This window comes from Sarcophilus harrisii, chromosome 4 (genome assembly GCF_902635505.1).
Source record: "Sarcophilus harrisii chromosome 4, mSarHar1.11, whole genome shotgun sequence".
In the NCBI taxonomy this organism is placed as follows: Eukaryota; Metazoa; Chordata; class Mammalia; order Dasyuromorphia; family Dasyuridae; genus Sarcophilus; species Sarcophilus harrisii.
Genome location: NC_045429.1, coordinates 56,438,420 through 56,460,151, shown reverse-complemented (window position 1 = coordinate 56,460,151; position 21,732 = coordinate 56,438,420). Strand labels below are relative to the sequence as shown.

The following is a 21,732-nucleotide window of genomic DNA, read 5'->3' as shown; positions in this document are numbered from 1 at the left end:
TATCTTACATGTCCCTAATTATTTACAAATTGTCTCTTCCATTAATATGAAACTCCTTAAGGACGAAGTTGATTTTTGCCTCTCTTTGTATCACTAATACTTAGCACAGTACTGGGCACATGATAACTGTTTAATAAATACTTTTTGCCTGACTAGCTTGTTGACTTTACCTAAAGTCTAACTCTTCTGTCTTGCATTTCTTATTGCTCCTTGATCTGTTTGTTTGTTTGGGAGAAATAAGATAAATTTTACCCCTTTTCCATGGAATAATCCTTTATGTGTTTATATGTCCTTCCCTAAAGAGCTATAGTGTGGGGAGAGATCAGTATAAATTCTAAATAGGGTACTGCATATAAATGTAGCAGAGTTCAGGGAAGGGAGAGTTCAACATAGGCTGCTGCAACTGGGACTGAGCTCATAGGAAACTCTATAGGATAAGTTAGATTTAAATGAAGAGAGAGTGTGAGGGAAAATCTTTCAGGCAGACATAACAGCTTCTATAAAGGCCCGAGGGGAAACCTTGAGCATAGTGTGGGTAAAGGACTATGAAGAGAGCTGCAGGATTGGAGGGAAAGGCCTATGTCAGAGCAAAGCTTTAACTAAATATGTGGTGAATAGGGTTAAATAACAGGTCAAATTTAATTACTGCAAATTAAATAGTGATAATTTACTACTAGGCTGAAAATATCAGCTGCTTAAGTGAAGGGGATAGGGCAAGCTACCACAAGGGGTAGCTTGTGTTTTTCAAAAAATTGTTTTAGTGTACTATCATCTCACAATAGTAACTGATAAATGAGCAAGAAAAGCTAGAAAAGTAAGTTGTGTTGAGACTCACACTGTCTTGAATGAGAAGATGGTCCCATCATGGTCTGGGAAGATCATGTCATACATGGAGAATGATGAACAGGTCTAGATGCTGCTGACTTGAAGAAGAAGTGAATAAAAGTCTAAATCAAACATTCTATATGTTTATAAAATCAGAGAATTTTATAATTTAAGTTCAGGACTCACTGTAAAATGTTGTTATTATTATTATCAACTCATCCAATCATGTCTGTCTCTTTGGAACCCCATGGTTCCTTGCATCCCAGGTCCTTCTACTCTCTACTAATGTCCCAAAGTCTTTCTAAGTATGTTTGTTGCTTCCTTGACACTATCTATCCATCTCATCCTCTGTCATAACTTTTCACTTTTGCTTTCAATCTTTCCCAACATCAAGGCTGGGAACACCACACTTCAAAAAACAGAAGGTTATCCTTAAGCAGCATGAACGTTTTGCTCAATGCAAACTGGGCAACACATCACTACTGGCTAAAAACTGCTTAGCATCTACAGAATTCCTACTTACATAGAATCTTATAGATAGAATTGCATATCAGAAGCTTACTGTCTTTCATAAACTAAGTCAACAAATATTTATTAAGGACCTTCTATGTGCTAGGCACTGTGCTAAGTACTGAGGGATACATTACTAGTAACTTCAGGTCTGATGCACTTGGCAATTGTTTCCTTTTTCTGTTTTCAGAAATGCTCTTCACTACATGGATCTTCATCCATAAGAACATGTGTTCGTACTCCTTGCAATTGTATCCTTCTCCTATTGAGCAGAGATACTCTTCACCATGTGGTTCTTCACCCATGAGATCATATGTTCTTGCTCCTTGCAATTGTTTCCTTTTCCTGTTGATCAAAGATGCTCTTTACCACATTGTTCTCCACCCATGAGATCATGCATACTTGCTCCTTGAAATTGTCTCCTTTTCCTCTTGAGTAGAAATGGTCTTCACCACTTGGTTCTCCACCTATGAACTCATGTATTCTTGCTCCTTGCAATTGTTTCCTTTTCCTGTTGATCAGAGATGCTCTTCATCACCCGGTTCTCCACCCATAAGATCATACGTTCTTGATCCTTGCATCACATGTTCTGCTTTGAGATGTGTTAGTCCAGGTGGTTCTTCAGATCAGTATGCATGTATTGTGCACCCTCTCACAGTAAGAGATTTCTAATGTCGTGAAAATATTGCTCCCCTGGTCATTAAAGAGGTAGTGATGCTTAGCAATGAGAGCTTGCTGGTTTTTTTCCAAGTCAATTGCATCTTGGATATTTTTTTATGGAGGCCTTTTAAGCCCTTCTGCCTCAGCCATCTGGTCCTCTCTGAGTTCATCAGTAAAAGCTGCTATAGAGGCACCATATTTTTAAATATATAGATGAAGAGCCTCAATGTTGACATGGCAGCAGATGTATCAGCAATTATAACACAGATTTCTTTGGAGAGAAAATACAGGATATGTCCTGTGCCCAATATTTAAGGACCTGTAACTCCAGTTTTGGATACATAAACTAAAAGAACTCCTCAGGAATTAATCCATGACAAACTTTCCTTCCTTGTCAGGAAGAGACAAAGGAGTCAGATGGAGAGAAGCTGTGTGAAAAATTCTGGTTACCTGAAGCTCCCCTGGAGCATCTGGGCGGGGTTCTTGAGCAGTGGAGCAAGGACACTGGCAGTGTGCCATGTCAGCCAGGACAGCCTGTTGTGTCAGGATCGGTTGAGTTGCCTCTGTAGTACTAATACAGAGAATTATATAGATATATATATAGATATAGCTATAGATATAGATATACAGATAATATGATTAGATAAACTCAGAGAAAGGTAAAAAATCATTCCTAAATGATCCAATGAGAAAAACAAAATACATTAACTATGCACGAATAAGATATATATATAACATATGTGAAGTAATTTGTAATATATACAAATAAATATATATATATCTTATTTGTATGTAGTTGATTGCATGTTTTTATATTCATATATGTGCATCTACTTATGCACATATTCATGTGTGTTGTTTTTGTTCATCCATCATTCTTGAATAGGACCAATAATATCATGAAGATGATGTCTTTACTTGTGTACGAATTAGATTCAAGTGAGGTTTGTGAGAATAAAATGGAGATAATTAACAGAGAGCAGACACTAACATTAAGGAGACAGGTAAAAGAATTCTTGCAGAAGTGAGGGAGGTGAACTCCAACAATGGAGAGTAGCCAGTGAAAATACTTGGAATCTGGGAAATAGAAAGAAGACGTGAGTCACCACTGGATTTGAAATATAGAATATGTGAAGCAGGGGAAGAAGCAGGGCAAGAAGACTAGAAAAGTAGTAAAGAGGACAGCTAGGTGGCCCAGTGGATAGACCACAATCCACTGAAGTCAAGAGGACCTGAGTTTGAATTTAGCCTCAGACACTTAACACTTCTTAGCTATGTGACCCTGGACAAGTCACTTAACCCCAACTGTCTCAGGCAAAATAAGAAAGAAAGAAAATAGTAAAGGACCAGATAATAAAGAACTTTACAAATCAAACAGCATTTTATATTTGACCCTTAAGGAACTGGGAGACAATATAAATATGGTGTCTCGTTTGAGCGTCACAAGAACTCCAGAGCTACCATCCTTTCACAAATAAGAAGAACATTGACACCCAGAAGGTTTGAATGATCTTATCAGGATTACCCTGCTAGTAAGTGTCAAAGGTGAGATGAAAACCCAGTTTTTCCTGACTCTGAGGCCATCACTTGATTCCATTGGGCTATGGTCCTTCAAAAAAAAAAACCCATAGATTTATGAAATTTCATTCCTACCCCTTCCTCCTTTGCACTAATATCATTCTGAATTCATTGTTTAGATACAGCTAAAAAATTTAAGGACATAACAGTTCTAAGACCTTTATATTACCAGCACTTAGTACAGTGCCTGACATATAATCTGTTGTTAATAAATGTTTATGGAATGCATGAATGACAAATATCCCCATAATCCAAATTTCGTTGTATGTAAAATTCAAGTTGATCAAGTTATTGAGAGCTAATGATGTACTAGGCACTGGTATACTGATAAAACAAGAAAGGAAAACAGTCTCTTCCCTCAAGTAGTTTACATTCTACTGGGATAATAAAATATTTAATATAATAATAGATAATTATCTCGAAAGCACGGTAGATAGAGTGCTAGACCTGAAGTCAGGAAGATACATCTTTCTGAATTCAAATCCAGCCTCAGACATTTACTGTGTGATCCTGGATAAGTCACTTAACCTACTTTGTCTTAGTTTTCTCATTTGTAAAATGAGCTGAAGAAGAAAATGGTAAACCTCCACATATTTGCCAAGAAAATCCCAAATGGGGTCATGAAGAGTTAGACCCAAGTGATATGTCTGAACAATAACAACAAATCATTCATGTATGCTTTAAGGCTTGCAAAGCACTTTATCTCATTTCATCCTGAGATGGTAGGGACGAAGAAACTGATATGAGAATTTAAGTGACTTGCCCAGGATTACAGAGCTAGAGTACTATGGTAAGATTTGATTTTAGGTCTTCCCAAACTTTAGCACTTTATACACTGAACCATCTAGTTTCTCCTTAAGTAATAACCTACTTCTGCACACATATGTTGTATCTAGGATATACTGTGGCATATTTAACATGTATAGGACTGCTTGCCATCTAGGGGAGGGGGTCGAGGGAGGGAGGGGAAAAATCGGAACAGAAGTGAGTGCAAGGGATAATGTTGCAAAAAATTACCCAGGCATGGGTTCTGGCAATAAAAAGTTATAATTATTAAAAAAAACAGTGGAACACTATGACCTTTTTAAAGTATCTTTATTAAAGGAGGTGAAACTGTTGAAGAAGAAAAAAAGTAGTAACGTACTTTCCAGGGTTGGTGGGGATAACATGAGACAATATGTGTAAAATGCTTTTGAAGACTGTAAGCTACTGTTGCTATTGTTGTTAGTGTTGTTATTCTATTCTTCAAGAAACAACACTATTGTTTTTCAGCATCAGATCAGTTTATTCTCCTAAGAAACAAATTAATTGACTGGGACATGAACATGGAAAAGAAGTAACAACAATGATTAAATAATTACTGTAAATTAAGATTTGCCTGGTTATCTCTTATAGACCTCTAGCATTATTGCTACTGATTAACAATTGTTAAGAGATTGCGTGTACTTCTGTTGTTAAATCATATTGTTGACATACTGAGCCTGCAATCCACTAAACTGTATCTCTTTTAGGTGACCTATTTAATAACGACTCTCCTATTTTTTTCTTGTGAAATTTATTATTTTTTCTCAATCTTAGTGTAGATTGTTAACCAGTGGGTTGGGAATCAATGCAAGGAGAAACAGAATCATTGTTGGGGTATATAATTGCCCACTCAAGAACAGAAAAGGGAAATGGACAAAAAATTCGGAAAGTATCATCAGCTTGAAACAAAAGCATGATTTTTAAGGAATTTTATTATCTAAACAATCAATCAATCAATATAAATTGCATATTATGTTCCAGGTACACTAAGTGCTGGGAATGCAAAAAAAAAATTTATCAGTCCTTACCCTCAAGAAGTTTATATCCTATCAGGAAACAATATTAAATAAATGGCTATATGCAAAATACACATAAAAATACAGCATAACTTTTAGGAGAAAGACATTAACAGTTTGGGGGTTCAGGAGGAGCTGCTATAGAAGCAGTATTACTATACTTGAGGAAAATTTTTAAGAAAATAATAGATTCTTAGAGATGGAAGTTCATGAATTCTGAGCTTAAGGAACAATCATAAAGAAATGGAAGATGAATAACATTTATAAGGAACAACATGGTATGTTGTCTAGTTCTATGTTGTTCTAGTATGGCTAGAGCATAAAGTACAGTAAGAAGAATAATGAATAATAAAGTTGAAAAATATAAACTGGGACCAAGTTGTAGAGAAATGCTGAAATTGTCTTTATCAAGAGTGAAGAAACTAATTAAAAATTCTTAGAATACTTCAAGGACAGTTTTATCCTCCAAAGGATAGACAAAACAATGAAGGGGACCACTATTAGGTACTACTTTATGACTACTTAAATCCATGAACAAAATGAAAACAGTTTCAGTCAGGAAGGAGAAAAGAAGAACTGGTTTATCAATTATTTGGAGAAAGAAGCTTTTGGCAAGTTTTACAAATTTCTAATGGGACAATATTAGAAGATATAGAGAATATATTGTATGACAGAATTAGGATACAAAAAGGCCTCAACAGGCTAACATGATGGACTACACTCCCTGAACTGAAATTTAATAGAGATAAATGTAAAATTCTACACTAATAATGAAAAAAAAATCAATTTCACAAGAACAAAATAGGAGAGTTATGGTTAAATAGAAGGACACCTAACAGAGATATAGGAGTTTAATGGACTGAAGGCTCAGGATGTCAACAATGTGATTTAGCATCAGAAGCAACACACATTCATACAAACCACAATGTGATCTTTAGTTGTATTGAGATCCATGATGTCCAGCACATAGTAAGTGATAGATTTGCTTTATTTTGCTCTGGTTAGACTGGATCTGGAATATAATTAGAAGTAATTATAATTATAATAGCACTTCTATAGTGCCCATTATATGTCAGGCACTGTGCTACACACTTTACAAGTTTTATCTTATTTGATCCTCACAACAACTCTGGAAGGTAGGTGCTATTATTATTCTCATTTTACAGTTGAAACTGAGGCAAACAGGTTAATTGACTTATCCAATCAGGCAGGTAGAAAGTTTTTGCAAATTTCATCTTAGCTTTTCCTGAGCATTCTATCCATGGTTCCACTTAGGCTCAGGAATATTGTGTGCAATTCTGGATGACACATTTTAGGAAGGACATTGACAAGTTAGAGATGGTCTAAAAGAGGATGACCAAAATGATTAATGACTTCACAGTGGGCCATTTCATATAAACATTACTTAAAGAAACTGTCTGCTTCACCTTGAGAATAATAATTGGAATTATATAATAATTGTCTTCTAGTATTCAAGAGACTACCAAATGAAAGAGGGATTAAGAATGTGTTTGGTGTCAGAAAACAAAAGCAGAAGCAACATGTGGAAGCCACAGAAAGGTCGGTATAAGGAAAAACTTCCTAAATGAAATAGGTTGTCATAAGAAACAGCAGAGGAGTTTCATTTCACTAAAGATCTACAACTAAAAGCTAAATGATTATTTATTTAAGATGTAGAGAGAATTTTCAGATCAAAGGCAGTTTACAGTGAATAGTCTCCAAAATTTCATCATATTCTAAGATTCTGTAAAAATTCTAACATTGTTTCTGTCAAAAATTATTCATGGGTTTCTTAATTCTTTTGTCTTTGGATGCTTTTTATTCAGTCAATCAATAAATATTCATTAATGAGCACAAGTCTTTGGACTTTCTAGAATCAGCTAAGAATCAATGACTCAGAGACTACACCTAGTATCTCAAGGTTTCCAATACTGGACATACTTTGAGATAACCTGAGATGACAACTCAGTTGTTGAGACACTGCCAAGAGTCAGTATCAGCAAGAGATAAAAGGATCACAGGAAATCCCTTTCTTCTAAGTTCCTCTATTGTTTCTCTGTTGCTAAATGACTTCATTTTTGTCCCTTCTAGGATCTGGTATTGAGTAGATTCCCACATATACATACAAAGATATTGTGTTGACCTTTGCACAAATTGAAGAATCACAGAATTTTGAAATGAAAGCAACATTGGACATCAATTAGCCATTCCTCCTAAAGAAACTAGGGCCCACAAAGATAAAATAACTTGGCCACAGTCACACGTGTAGTATGCATGAAGGAGAGCTAGTCCCTAGATATCCTGATAAAGATTAGTCAGTCCTTTCTCCCATTCTCTCCAATGCCAATGATCTCAAATCTTTGAGAAATAAAAAATAATCATGTTCAGGGACTTGTTGAGAATCTTGATGATCATCATAGGATGCTCTCCCTGTAGATGTCTGACCAGACAGCTTCATATTTATTCACCTCAACATGAGAAATCCCTTCAGAAACGCATCACTAAATGTCATCCCCTCTGGGAAAGATGACTGGAATTCCTTTGTTATTGCAGGATCTAATAGGAAAACAGTAACAAAAGAAGTTTACATTTGGTTTATAATTCCTCATCTGAAGTTTTCTCTTTCCCATTTTCCAGTTTATGGCTTTATATATTTATGTTATTTATTTCTTTTTTCCTCAAATTTGCAGCAACTCTTCTTAAGGGAATACAATGGCTCTTCTCTCTTTCCATCCTCCTCTTTTATTAAGCTCCTTTCCTTTCAGCTATGTCTCAGAGTTTCCCTTAAAACCCTTTTTTCCTCACCTTGCTTTTCTCCTCTCATAATTGCTTTATTTATCTCTTCTTCCTTACCTCCCACAATCCTGTGACAAATGCATTTGAAAATAACTCTGGTGAATCATCTCCCCAGAAATATTGCATTCCATTTATATGCACCTTTCTCCAACAGACCTTGAGAGGTTAACAGAAATACAGATTCTTTCTATTGTCCATCCTTAAACAATATAGATTGTTATAAGATCATAGAATTCTTTGGTCTATGGCTTCAATTACCTGAAGTGACTCTCTAAAAAGAACCCAGTTATCTACTTTGTAAATTATCCAATCTCTTCAATCTTCTTGTGCTCTCCTTTTCCCATTAATAGTAATGATAACAACAACAACAATAATAACAATAATAATAGAGATTTATTTCACTTTAAGGTTTGCAAAAGACTTGACACATCTCATTTGATTCTACCAGCACTCCCTAAAGCAAGGCTTTTATTATTCTTATTCTACTGATGAGGAAATAGAGTCCAATACTTGCCCATGTTAGTATAATTAGGAAGTGCTTATGGCAGGATTTGAACTCAGGTCTTCTTGATTTCATACCCAATGCTACACAGAGTACCCACAGATGGTGGACAAAGGAGATAATGATGAAATTCCAACCTCAATCACATGTTTGTTATTCCAGCTAACTAAGATTGGGTAGGAGGAGACTGAAAACATCACCCAAGAGACATTAATGCATTGTTGGTAGAGTTGTGAAATGATTCAACCATTCTGGAGAGCAACCTGGAACTATGCCCCAAGAGCTATAAAACTGTGCATACCTTTTGACCTAGCAGTGCTATTACTGGGGCTATATCCTAAGGAAATCATAAAGGAGGGAAAAGGGCCCACATGTGCAAAAATGTTTGTAGCAGCTCTTTTTGTGGTAACAAAGAATTGGAAAATTAATGGATGGTCATCAATTAGGGAATGGCTGAACAAGTTGTGGTACATGAAATAATCGAATACTATTGTTCTGTGAAACATGGTGAACAATCTTTCTATAAAAGTTTGGAAAGACTGACATGAATTTATGCTGAGCCAAACAAGCAGAACCAGGAATACATTGTACAATAAAAGCAAGAATGTGTGATTGTCAACTAAGAAAGACTTGTTTTTTCCCAGTGAGTCAAGCTCTTCCAGAAGACTTTGAACAGAAAATGCCACCTGCATCCAGAAATCTAACTAAGGAGGCTGAATGTAAATCAATCCATTCTATGTTCACTTCTTTTTTCTGTTTTTTATCTCTCCCATGGTTTTTCCCTTTTGCTCTGATTTTTCTCTCCCATCATAATTCATAAAACAATTTGTATTAAAATAAACAAAAAGAAAGAAAGAAAGAAAGAAAGAAAGAAAGAAAGAAAGAAAGAAAGAAAGAAAGAAAGAAACCTCACCCAAGAATATGGGTGGCCATTGTTTGTTATTGTTTGTTATGCGCTATTGTTATTTATCCATGTATCTCAAAGTGACTGTTCTCTTCATTTATCCCATTCCCTCTGGATTGTAAACCAGAGTTATGGCAACCTTAGAATGAGTTCTCTCAGAATGCCAGTTCTTCTCAGCTGAGAAGTAATGAGTATGAGATAGCAGTTTCTCTTAAAGTGATTTTCTCACAGTCTGTCCTCATCAACTTTCAACCAAGAAAATAGCTATTCACCTTAAAGGTCTGTTAAATATGTAGGCAAAGCTGTTTGTTCCATGCTGAGAAAGGGATAGAAAGAAAGATGCAGCTACAGGCAGGAGATCAGACATTAGGGATGAGTTGGAGATGGGGGTAAAAGCCTGTGAGAAGGGGAGAAAAAGGACCCAGAGGAAAATTAAGTATCACCAAGTCTGAATCCTTCACTTTACTTAAGGTTTTTTTTTTTTCTGTTGTTGGTTGTTCTTTTGGAGATTGTTGTTGTTGTCTCCTTTAATACTAAAACTGGTGTTCCAATCACTGCAGTGCCCAGAGTAGGGATCATATATGTTTTTAAGTGTTCTCAGTGCCCATCACCATCATCCAAATAGTATTCCAGCCATAGAAAAGTACTTTTGTGGCATTCCACAATACAAATGGGACTTTTGTTGCCTCCCAGTCCTTCCTTGAGTCAAGGATGACAAAAAAAAAGTGTCAATTGGTCACTGGAGAATTTTGGACTTTCAGAAGATACTAGCTGAGGAAGATCCAAAATGGATATTTATGCCTTGACTTTTGTGCCCATCCTAGAATGTTAACAAAAGCTGAGGGTGAAGACAGATTATCTTGGCTTTCAAGATTATTCTGAAACAAGTCCTAACGTAGTCACTATATAGTGTGCAACTCAAAGCTTTCTCCTTGATTAAAATATTGCTGGGTCAGGGTCTTTAGCATATTCCTAATAATATGCTAAATACCACTTTTTTCATATTGTTCCTTCATGTTTCATTTGTAGTTATTTTTAATTATATGTATAAGTACCTTAAAATATAATATGTTCTATGAATGCAAGGGATTATGATTGTTAACATGGAAGAATTCCATGTTTAAGGAAAAGTTTGCCATCATTGTGTCCCAGCCCATTGCAACTGAGGCATCCTTTCCCTTCAATACCAGACATTTATAAAGATACCTGCTCTGAAGTCCTTTGAGATTTCATCTTGTTTGTTCAATCATTTCAGTTGTGTCCAACTCTGTCACACCATTTGGGGTTTTCCTTGCCAGGAATAATGGAGCAGTTTACCATTTCCTTCTCTAGCTCCTTACAGATAAGGAAACTAAGGCAAACAGAGTTAAGTGACTTACCTGGAGTCACACACCTAATCTAGGCCCAAATTTGAATTTAGGTCTTCCTAACTTCAGTGTCAGTGCTCCATGTTCTGTTCCATCTAGCTCACCTTGTTTAAGTCCCAGGAAAATCTGAGAAGCAGCTGAGCATAGCGGGCCAAACTTAAGTCAGGAAGAACTGACGTTAGGTCCTGCTTCTGATATACACAGTGACTGCTCACCCTGGGCAAGTCACTTATCAGAAAAAAGAGTGGACTTCTAAGAATTTCTAACAAAAAGACCAGAGTCAAAGAAAATTGGACCTTCAAATATAAGACAATAGAAACATCAAAAGAGAAAGATGAAAGATGCATTATAAGGGACACAAGATTAAATTGTTTACCTTTCTAAATGGGAAGATGATACATGTAACTTCTAAGAACTTTGCCATTGTTAGGACATTTAGAAGAGTTGTACAAAAAAAAAAATAAAGAAGAAGGCATGGGAATAAGTCAATTAAGGTTGGATGATGTAAAAAAAAAAAAAAACATGGAGAGAAAAATAGTGAGAAAAAGGAACGCCCTGTGAGAAGGGGGAAAGCAAAGTAAGAATGAGGAAAATTGTCTTGCATAAAAGAGGCACAGAAGAGCTTTTAAAATGGAAAGAAAATTGGTGCATGGGATGGGCAGCATTTGAATATCACATCTAAATTGATTCAAAGAGAGAAAATGATCTACATACCTCTTTCTCAGCTTTAGAAAAATCTCTTTCAAAAGAAGACAACAATGAGACAATATTCCAAAATTGATGAATTGAAGCCAAAACAATACTAAGGAGAAAATTTGTTTCTAAATGCATATATCAATGAAAGAGAGAGAGAGAGAGAGAGAGAGAGAGAGAGAGAGAGAGAGAGAGAGAGATTATGGCTATGTGGCTAAAAAAAACTTTAAAAAGAACAAATTTTAAATCCCCCATTTGAACACAAAAATAAAAACCCTAAAAATCAAAGGAGAAATCATAGGTTAATTTGATTTTTAAAAGTAAAGGCAAAAACTTAGTATCAAAAATGAAAAGGGTGAATGTACCCACCAATGAAGATGAAATTAAAACAATTATTAGTTTTATTGCCCAACTTACGTCAGTAAAATTGACAATTAAATGAAATGTATAAATATTTACAAAAATATAAATTTCTCAATTAACAGAAGAGAAATAGAATTCTAAAATAACCTTATCCTAGAAAGAAGAAATTGAACAAACAATAAATGTTTCTAAGAAAAAAATATAGCAATTTGGGCATAGTTCCAAATTGTTATAAAATTATGCATGTGCTTTGACTCAGAAATATCACTAGTATCCTTGGAATACTAGGTTGGTATCCCAAGGAAATCAAAGAAAAGGGGAAAAAAAACTATCTGTACAAAAATACTCATAGTAACTTTTTGTGATGACAATGATTGGAAATCAAGCATTTGCTTACCACTTAAGGAATGGCTAAACAAATTGTGGTATGTGACAGTGATGGAATATTCCTGTACTGTTAGAAATGATAAGTGATATGGTTTCAGAAAAATCTGGGAAGACTTACATGAACTGGTACAAAGTAAAATGAGCAAACCAGGAGAACATTGTATACAATAACAGCAATGTCACAAATATGATCAATTGTGAAAGAACTAATTGGACCCAGGATGAAAAATGCTATCCACTTCAAAAGAGAAAACTGAAGAATCCTAAATACAGTTTGAAGCATACTTTTTTTTACTTTAAGGGGAGAAGTGTATCTGTTTTCTTTTGCAATATGGGTAATATGGAAAAATGTTTTGCTTGACTTGACATGAATAATCAATATCAAATTGCTTTCTCAAGGAGCAGGTCAATGGGCATGAGGGAAGAGAAAAATTTGCAACTCAAAATTTTAGAGATGATTGTTAAAATTATTTTTACATATAACTGAGAGGTATTTAGTGAAATAAAACATTTAAAAAACAATCAGGATACTAATGTTTGTGGGGAGAAAGAAGGAAAGTATATAACAGCTATATAAAATATAACAGCTAGAATATTGTTTTCAAACAATTGTTTGATATATATTTGTATTAAGTCAACTGACTATTCCAATATTTAGTAGGCATAACCCAATTCTGTCAGTGCAGAGGAATGAATTCCCACCCCAAGTCTGAAGAGCTGGGTTCGATTCCTAGTTCCTATACTGAGTAGCTATGGGACTATGAGCAAGTCACTCTATCCTAGAGACAGATAGGTGATGTAGTGGTTAGAATGCTCAGTCTGAAGTCAAGAAAATCCAAATTCAAATAATCAGACACTAGAATTTGATCTGAGGCATGTCACTAAATTTCTAGGCCTTAGTTTCCCTCTTGGTAAAATAGGGGTAATAATAGGACTCACTGTTCTGCTATGTTATGAGGATTACATGTGATAATGTCATGGTATGACTAAAATGTGACCTAAAATCTCAATGAATTAAAACAATAAACATTTTCAATGAATCATGACTAGACTCTTCTGGAAACTTATGTGGCTTAATAAACAAGTCTATAGAGGACAATGTCCTAGATCTGGAGTCAGAGAATTTGAGTTCAAGTCCCTTCTTTGACATCTGTCAGCTGTGTGACATTAAACATGTTATTTAATATCTTTGAGTATTTGATTCCCCATCTGTAAAATGGTGCTAGTAATCCTACTGTATAACCTTCCTCACTGGGCTCCTCATCTGCAAAATGACATTATTGGACTGGAAAACCTTAAAGATCTTCACCATCTAAATCTATGATCCCTAAATTTAATGTCTATGATAATAGTTGGGGGGGGGGAGGGAGAGACAGTGTACTGTGGTAGGTAGAACTCTGTACTCAAAATCCCACCTTAGAAATCTAATTACCATGTGACCCTAAGTAAATCATTTAAACTCCCCGGGTCTTCATTTTCTCATTTGTGAAACAAGAAGAAAGTAAGATGATGAAGTTATTAGAGCAGTGGATTTGAAATAAGGTACTTGCTAAGTCACTTAATTTTTACCTTCATATCCTCATCTGTAAAATGGGGATAATTTAGAACCTACCTTCCAGAGCTATTGGGAGAATCAAATGAAAAAATAATTTTAAATGATTAGCATAGTCTCTGATACAGAATGTTAGCTATCATCATTAGCAGGATGACCTCTGGGGGAGAGGTCCTTGCAATTTTAAATCTAGAATCCATTGACATTGTCATTTTTTCCAGCTTGCAAAATAAAAATTTTGTTATAGACTGTGGTTTGTTTTCTCTTCTACTAGCTTGGAAAAAAATGAGTTTGTTCAAGTGGCGTAGGGAAAGAAAGTACAGGTAAACACTTCAGACTCTGCTTAGACAGTTTGCTAATGGGCTCTGTTCTGGATCACTAGTTGCCTTACATAACAAGGATCAGTTAAAATATATTCCCCTAAGCCATACTCACACTCTTTAAGGGATCTGGGGTGGGGAGTAGCCCCTTGAGAATCAGTTATTATTTTCTATTAGCTTAGTGAAAGGTCTCTTTTTGTCTCCCCTTGAAGCTATCAAGATAAGGTCAGTCCTCCAGATCTGAAGTCAGCCCAAACTGGATTTGTCAATTTCCAGCTTCCTGAGGCTAGGAAAGCCATTAATGTTAAACATCCTGTAATATAATGAGAACAAGGGAGTACATTATGAGTTGAGTGGCTAAGTACAAATTCAATTTAAAACATTGTTTTTCAATGCAAATCTTGCTCATAATCAAGAAGTTTCCAAGTTAATTAAAAAAAAAAGCTTTTTATGATTAGAATTTTAGCAATGGCATTCACTGTTCTTGAACATGACGTACCTTTCATCTGAGGACTTTGCTCCTGCCATCCTATGCACCTGGAATTCACACCCACCTACTTTCCTATTAAGAGCCTGCTGTTTCATTAAGGCCTAGTGAACGTTCTACCTATTCCATTAAGTCCTGATTTCCTTCTTCCTATACACCATCACCAAGGGATTCATTCCTGCTGACAAAAAGACCTAGATTCAAGTCCCACCTTTGACATACTGTGTGACTCCAGACAAGTCAACTTATTCCAAGAAGTTTTCTAAGATTTTAAGTTACAAGAAAAGTGATAATATTATTGGTAGAGGGAACCAAGTAGTTCCCTCTACCGATAATATCAAAAGTTAGCTGCCTATCCAGATGATCATATGCCCCTTTTAAAAGTTAATTAGCTCTTACTTACTTTATAAGCAAAGAGAAGAGCTCCAGTGGGAGCTTATAAACAATAGGATTATAAAACTTCCAACCTTTCAAAGTTACTTCTTCCTACCTAGAATACTTTTTAGTATTCTTTTTAGAATAGTAGTTAGTAACTTCCACCTAAAAACTCAATCAACCAATTCAAGTTGGAGTTAGAAAAATACTCCTAGAAAGGTGCTACAAAAGGATTCTCAAATACAAAGAGTTTTGCTCATTGCTAGGGTAGAATGAAAAATATATTTGGAGTCAAAGGATCTAATTTCAAAGCCAATATCTGCTTCTTATTAGCTCTATGACCCTGGGCAAGCCTCAAAATCTTAGTTTCCTCATCTGTGAAATGGAGAAAGATCATAAAATCTATACTTCACAGAAGTATTGTGATGTTCAACTGATATAATGACTTTAGAGCATGATAGAACACTAACATAGACTGTTACTATGATGATTTGTGTTAAAGAGATAGGGTTAAGGAATAGTATCAAATGTAAAATTGTAAAGGTGGAATTGGTGACCATACAGAGCAAGAATGAGCAATTAAAAATGCACAACTTAAGTGATACTAAAGACAAATGTTTTAAAAAAATTTAAAGGCTTTTTTAAAAGGCCTAGAGGAAGGCCCTAGTATATCCTTTCTCTAGAGGATCCAAAGGAATTATGTGGCATAATGTGCAAAAAAATGATAAATCAATTTGGAATTATATTGAAAGGGGTATAAAACTATGTGTGTCCTTTGACCCAACAATACCATCACTAAATCTATATCCCTAAGAGGATTTTAAAAAATGAAAAAAGGAAAAGGACATATGGGTGCAAAAATATTTATAGCAGCTCTTTTTCTGGTAACAAAAAATTAGAAATTGAAGGGATGTTCATCAATTGGAAAATGTCTGAACAAATGTCTGAATGTAACAAATATTATTATGCTATAAGAAATGATAAGTAGTGACAGGGGAACTCTGAAACTGTCATCTCTGACTTTGGTGGGGAAGCCATGGGGGTGAAATCTGAGAAACCCTCCTCTGGGAGAGGCCCCCCTCAGGGAATCATTCTGTTATCTTGGTGACAAGTAGCTGCAAGCTCTATTGAGGTGAAAATTAGGCCAGGACCATTTCTAATAAGTAGTTGGAACTTAAATGGTCTCATTCAACTGAAAATCTAGGCCTGGAGGCATTGAAGGAACCTCATTCAATGGAAACTTCAGTCTCAGATTTCCTATAAAAAATGCAATTTTAAACTCATAATTTGCAGAGGCCCAAAGCAGGACTATGCCTTGTCAAGGAACCTCTCTCTCTTTGGCATAGCTGCGTGCCAGGACTCCTGCCCACTGTGAAGATATTCTCTTCTTAGTGATAACCCTTCTTTATTTCTCTGCCAGGACCTTGCCATTATGAAAGTCAGTCTTTCTAGCAAAGCTGGCTTCTGCAGTGCCAACAACAAAACTTCCTTTTTTGCCATTAATATTTTGGGTTCATGAATTTTTTCACGTTGAATCTGTGCCAACCAGAAAGGGATTCTCACACCTCAACTCTCTGTACTGCCACTAACCGCATCAAGTAGGATGCTTTCAGAAAATCCTGGCAAGATTTCCATGAACTGATGCAAAGTGAAGAAAGCAAAATCAGAAGAGCATTGTGCATAGTAACAGCAATATTGTACTATTATCAGCTGGAATAATTTAGTTCTACTCAACAACACAATAATCTGGGATAATTTTGAAGAATTTATGATGAAAGAACTAACTGAGTCTATATGCAGATCAAAGTATACTTTTTTATTTACTCTATTTTTTTCTGAAGTATTATTTTTGGTCTTTGGGGTTTTTTTTGGAGAATTTAGAATCTCAATTTCAAAAATTAAATGTTAAGAACACTTTTTACATGTAATCAAGAAAATAAAATTTACAAATTTAGAAAAAAATTACAAAGCCACAGGTTTTGATCTTTTGAAGTAGGGAAGACACATAGATGAAATCAAGAAACCACTGAAAAATAGAAATATTTAACTGAGTTGTGGTGATCGTGAACCTTCACCCATTGCTTTTGAGATTGCTCTTATATTTACTATATATTCAAGACATCTTTTGTTGGCAAAGTAACAATTAAAATATACACTTATTAAGTACTTACTATATTCCAGGCTCTGTGCTAAGACCTGGGTTACAAATGAAAAAAAAAATACAGCTCCTGCCTTAGGGAGCGTATATACTAATGGAAGATGGTCACACATAAAAGGAAGCTGGGGACTAGGACTTAGGAGTAGCATGATCTAACAGAGAAAGCAAGGTTGATCCAGAAATTATTAAGTTGATGGAACCCTCGCTGGAAGTAGCATGGGGATGCCAGACAGAGGAAAATAATTTTTGGAGACATAGATTTTATGGCTGGAAGTTTGCTCTGGTTCAGGTCCAGAGCAATGGAAGCCAAATTCTATACTAGTAAGTAAAGAAAATACTTTTAAAGGATGGACTCAAGAGTTATGGCTAATAAGTATACTTGCTCAAGCAAACTTACAAATTCAAGGGTAAAGGATAAAAAGGTTTAATATCTACAGCATCCCAATGTAGTAGGAAAGAAGGTAGTGACCTCAAGTTCTCATTTTATGGTCTCCCTTTCCTGATACTGCCAGATGACTATAAAGAGTTGTCTTCACTCACTGCCTCTACTTTCTCATCACTCTCAAGCCTATGCATTCTGTTTACTATCTCCAAAATGTTGAACCAATCTAGCTTTCTAACCTTAATTCTCATCACTCCCCTTCCTGCATAATACACTTCAGAAAATTCACGGCTTTTCCAAATTAGACATTCCATGTGCCATTTGCAGAATTTGCAAAAAAAAAATGCCCCCATAACTTGAATTCATGTCCTCCTCTTCTCCCCATAAGAATCCCAGTTCTCCTAGCTAAGGTAGCAATTCCTGAAAGGTTCTCTAATTCCCCATAACTGCTCCTTTTTCCTCCTCAAATTACTTTATATTTGTCTACCTGTATACATGTTGTATCCTTGAGTACAATTTAAAGTCTGTTTTGGGAAGAGATGCTTGTTTTTGTTTTTGCTTTTGTATCTCCACCATCTAACCTTGTAATAAATAATTATTTGGACCCCGATTTTATTCCAGTATTATTTATTCCAGCATTTATTCAGCATTGATCAGTTTGATATGATTACACCAGAGTGCTAATTATAAATCTTGATAGTAGGCCTAAAAGCTGTGAACAAGAGATTGTAAATTCACTTGCTTAATCATAGGAAGCTAACTTTTTATAGTAACTAAGCCCAGCATGGTGGAGATGACTCAATTAAATGGAAAATCCCCCCTCCCAGCTATTTTAGTTCCCCTTTAGCCCTTGTCATCCCTCTATTATCCAGTATAAGCAGATGACCATACATATTTGGCCAATAAGTGACCCTGCCTGCTGACCTGCAGCCTGCCTTTCTACCAACCTATTGGTCCATGTAGATGTTTTGACATGTTTAGCAGCCCAGACCATGGATATACTCATCAACTTGGTATGACCTCCTGAATGGTCCAGATAGGATTGTCAAGATCTATCATTAGTCTGTTTGTAACCAGTGGGATTACGTATTTTGTGTAGACCCTCCAGGAAGTCAAGGCCAAGTTCTATCAACCAGTGAAATGCTGTATTTTTGGCCTCTTGACCTGAGTTGTTTGAATATCAAGCACTGAAAAACTAAGGTCTTGGAGGAAGGGGGCATCTCAGATCATGAAGAAGTTCTGAAGTCTACTAGAGGGGGCATGGACTCTACAATAAAGTACCATTGTCTCAGAGCTCTGATTCAGTGATTTTTCTTACAGATTGGACAATTTCAGAATCCCCACACAAGCTTGTATTTCAAATCAAGCTTAATAATTTTTTTTCTTTAATAAAAGTGAATCTAGCAACCTGAAAAAGGAAGATTCTTCCTTTTAGAGGAACAACGGAAAGGACAAAATTTCAGCAGGCTCATAACCACTGAGACTAGGTTTGAAGGAGTTAACTATAAGCATCCTCCGGGCTGAGAGCCCTGTGAGTATTCACTAAGATAGCAAGAATAGAGAAAGAAGTGTTTTAAGGTCAGCATTTTCATACAAAGATTAAAGGAAATAAGCAAGGTTTTTAGCTACCAAGCAGACTTGCCGAACCAAATCTGTCTCAGTGAGAAACAGAGGGCTGGATCTGGCATAGAGCCCAGACAGAATAGGACTGGCTAAATCCAGCAAGATCTAGAGATTAGTCAGCCAAGAGAAAGTAGTTCCTTGTACACTCTCATGTATGATAGAGGGTTAATGTGTGCAATGACAAACTTTCCATTTGTTTATCTTAACCCCATGATTAAGTTCCCATATATCATTTGGAAGGAAAATCTTTTGAAAATCCTAAGAAGGGCTGTATATTGTTTTGGGATAATGGGTATTATTAGAATATCAAAGAAATTCAGGCAGAGGATGCATGCTCCCTACAGGAAGGGGACTCTTCAGATACCTGTGTCAGGGTTTGCTGACTAAGGGAACAAACAGAGATCATGGACATGGCCAGTCACTGACATCAAAGGCAAATAATAGTCTTTCTACCACAGATTTCCCTTTGTGCCACCCTGTATGTGAGGGGAATTTGGCAAGCCCAACCACTTAGTCTTGTTAAAAGCAAAGGTCAATCAAATATCCTTACAGAAGTAATCTAGCATATCCAAGCTCCTACAAGTAGTCACTGTTGATGGACAAAGAGCCAAGTCCACTAACTTTACTATCATGAATCTGGTTCCAAAAGGTGACTATCTCAGGGTTTTTTTTTCAGTTCTATTATGTGCTGGCTAAGCTTCATTTGCCTCAAATTCAGATCAGTCTTACTGTTTAAGTTATTTATGTTAATGAGACCAAAGGCACAGATTCAGTCCCTGGAAGGGCCAGTTAGCTTCCTGGGGTTAAAAGCTCTCTAGATTCCCTTTTGATAAAAGGGTCAGGAAGTCCATTTTAAAAGGCCACAGGCAGCTCATTTTGATGATCGTGATTTGTATTATGCAATCTAGTTTCTTAGCCTCCTAATACATGTCTAGAATGTGGCTAATTATGAACTCAAAAGACTTTTAAAGTCATCTAAAGATCATCTGACCTAAATCCTTTCGTTTTGTAGGTGAGGAGACTGAATCTCAGGGCTTCAATTTTCTCATCTGGAAAAATGAAGGATTGAACAGGAATACCTGATTTAGAGCTGGTTCCATCCACTTTGAAACTGATGACACTATATATCACTGACTACCTTGCCCAAGACTGTGCAGCTAATTAGTAGCTATCAGAATGGTCAAAAAGAGTTTCTTGAAGATTTGTTCTGGGGAAGAATTGACCCATAGTCACTGTGAATTACAAACCTGAAGCTTAGAGAAATAAAAGGACTTGCCCATATTGTTAAATTGATTTTTTAAATTTTATTTCATTTTTCTTATTATTGTAGCTTTTTTATTTACAAGATATATGCATAGGTAATTTTTCAGCATTGACAGTTGCAAATTCATTTGTTCCAATTTTTTCCCTCCTTCCCCCTACCCCTTCCCCCAGATGGCAGGATGACCAATACATGTTAAATATGTTAAAATGTAAGTTAAATACAATATATGTATACATGTCCAAACAGTTATTTTGCTGTATAAAAAGAGCCAGACTTTGAAATACTGTACAATTAATTAGCCTGTGAAGGAAATCAAAAATGCAGATGGACAAAAATAGATGGATTGGGAATTCTATGTAGTGGTTCATAGTCATCTCCCAGAGTTCTTTCCTTGGGTGTAGCTGGTTCAGTTCATTACTGCTCTATTGGAATTGATTTGTTTCATTTCATTGTTGAAGAGGGCCACGTCCATCAGAATTGATCATCATATAGTATTGTTGTTGAAGTATATAATGATCTTCTGGTCCTGCTCATTTCACTCAGCATCAGTTCATGTAAGTCTCTCCAGGCCTTTTGGAAATCATCTTGCTGGTCATTTCTTACAGAACAATAATATTCCATAATATTCATATACCACAATATATTCAGCCATTTTCCAATTGATGGGCATCCACTCAGTTTCCAGTTTCTGGCTACTACAAAGAGGGCTGCCACAAACATTCTTGCACGTACACGTCCCTTTCCCTTCTTTAAAATCTCTTTGGGATATAAGCCCAGTAGTAATACTGCTGGGTCAAAGGGTAAGCACAGTTTGATAGCTTTTTGAGCATAGTTCCAAATTGCTCTCCAGAATGGTTGGATGTATTCACAATTGCACCAAAAATGTATCAGTGACCCAGTTTTCCCACATCCCCTCCAACATTCTGCATTATCTTTCCCTCTCATTCTAGCCAATCTGACAGGTGTGGTAGTATCTCAGAATTGTCTTAATTTGCATTTCTCTGATTAATAATGACTTGGAGCATCTTTTCATATGGCTAGAAATAGTTCCAATTTCTTTGTCTGAGAATTGTCTGTTCATATCCTTTGACCATTTATCAATTGGAGAATGGTTTGATTTCTTATAAATTAGAGTCAATTCTCTATATATTTTGGAAATGAGGCCT

At 35.9% G+C, this 21,732-nt stretch overlaps 1 pseudogene; it reads right to left on the bottom strand.

The window, feature by feature from the left end:
• Nucleotides 1-1,810: 1,810 nt before the first annotated feature.
• LOC100932808 lies at nucleotides 1,811-14,805 on the bottom strand (annotated as a pseudogene).
• Nucleotides 14,806-21,732: the final 6,927 nt, after the last annotated feature.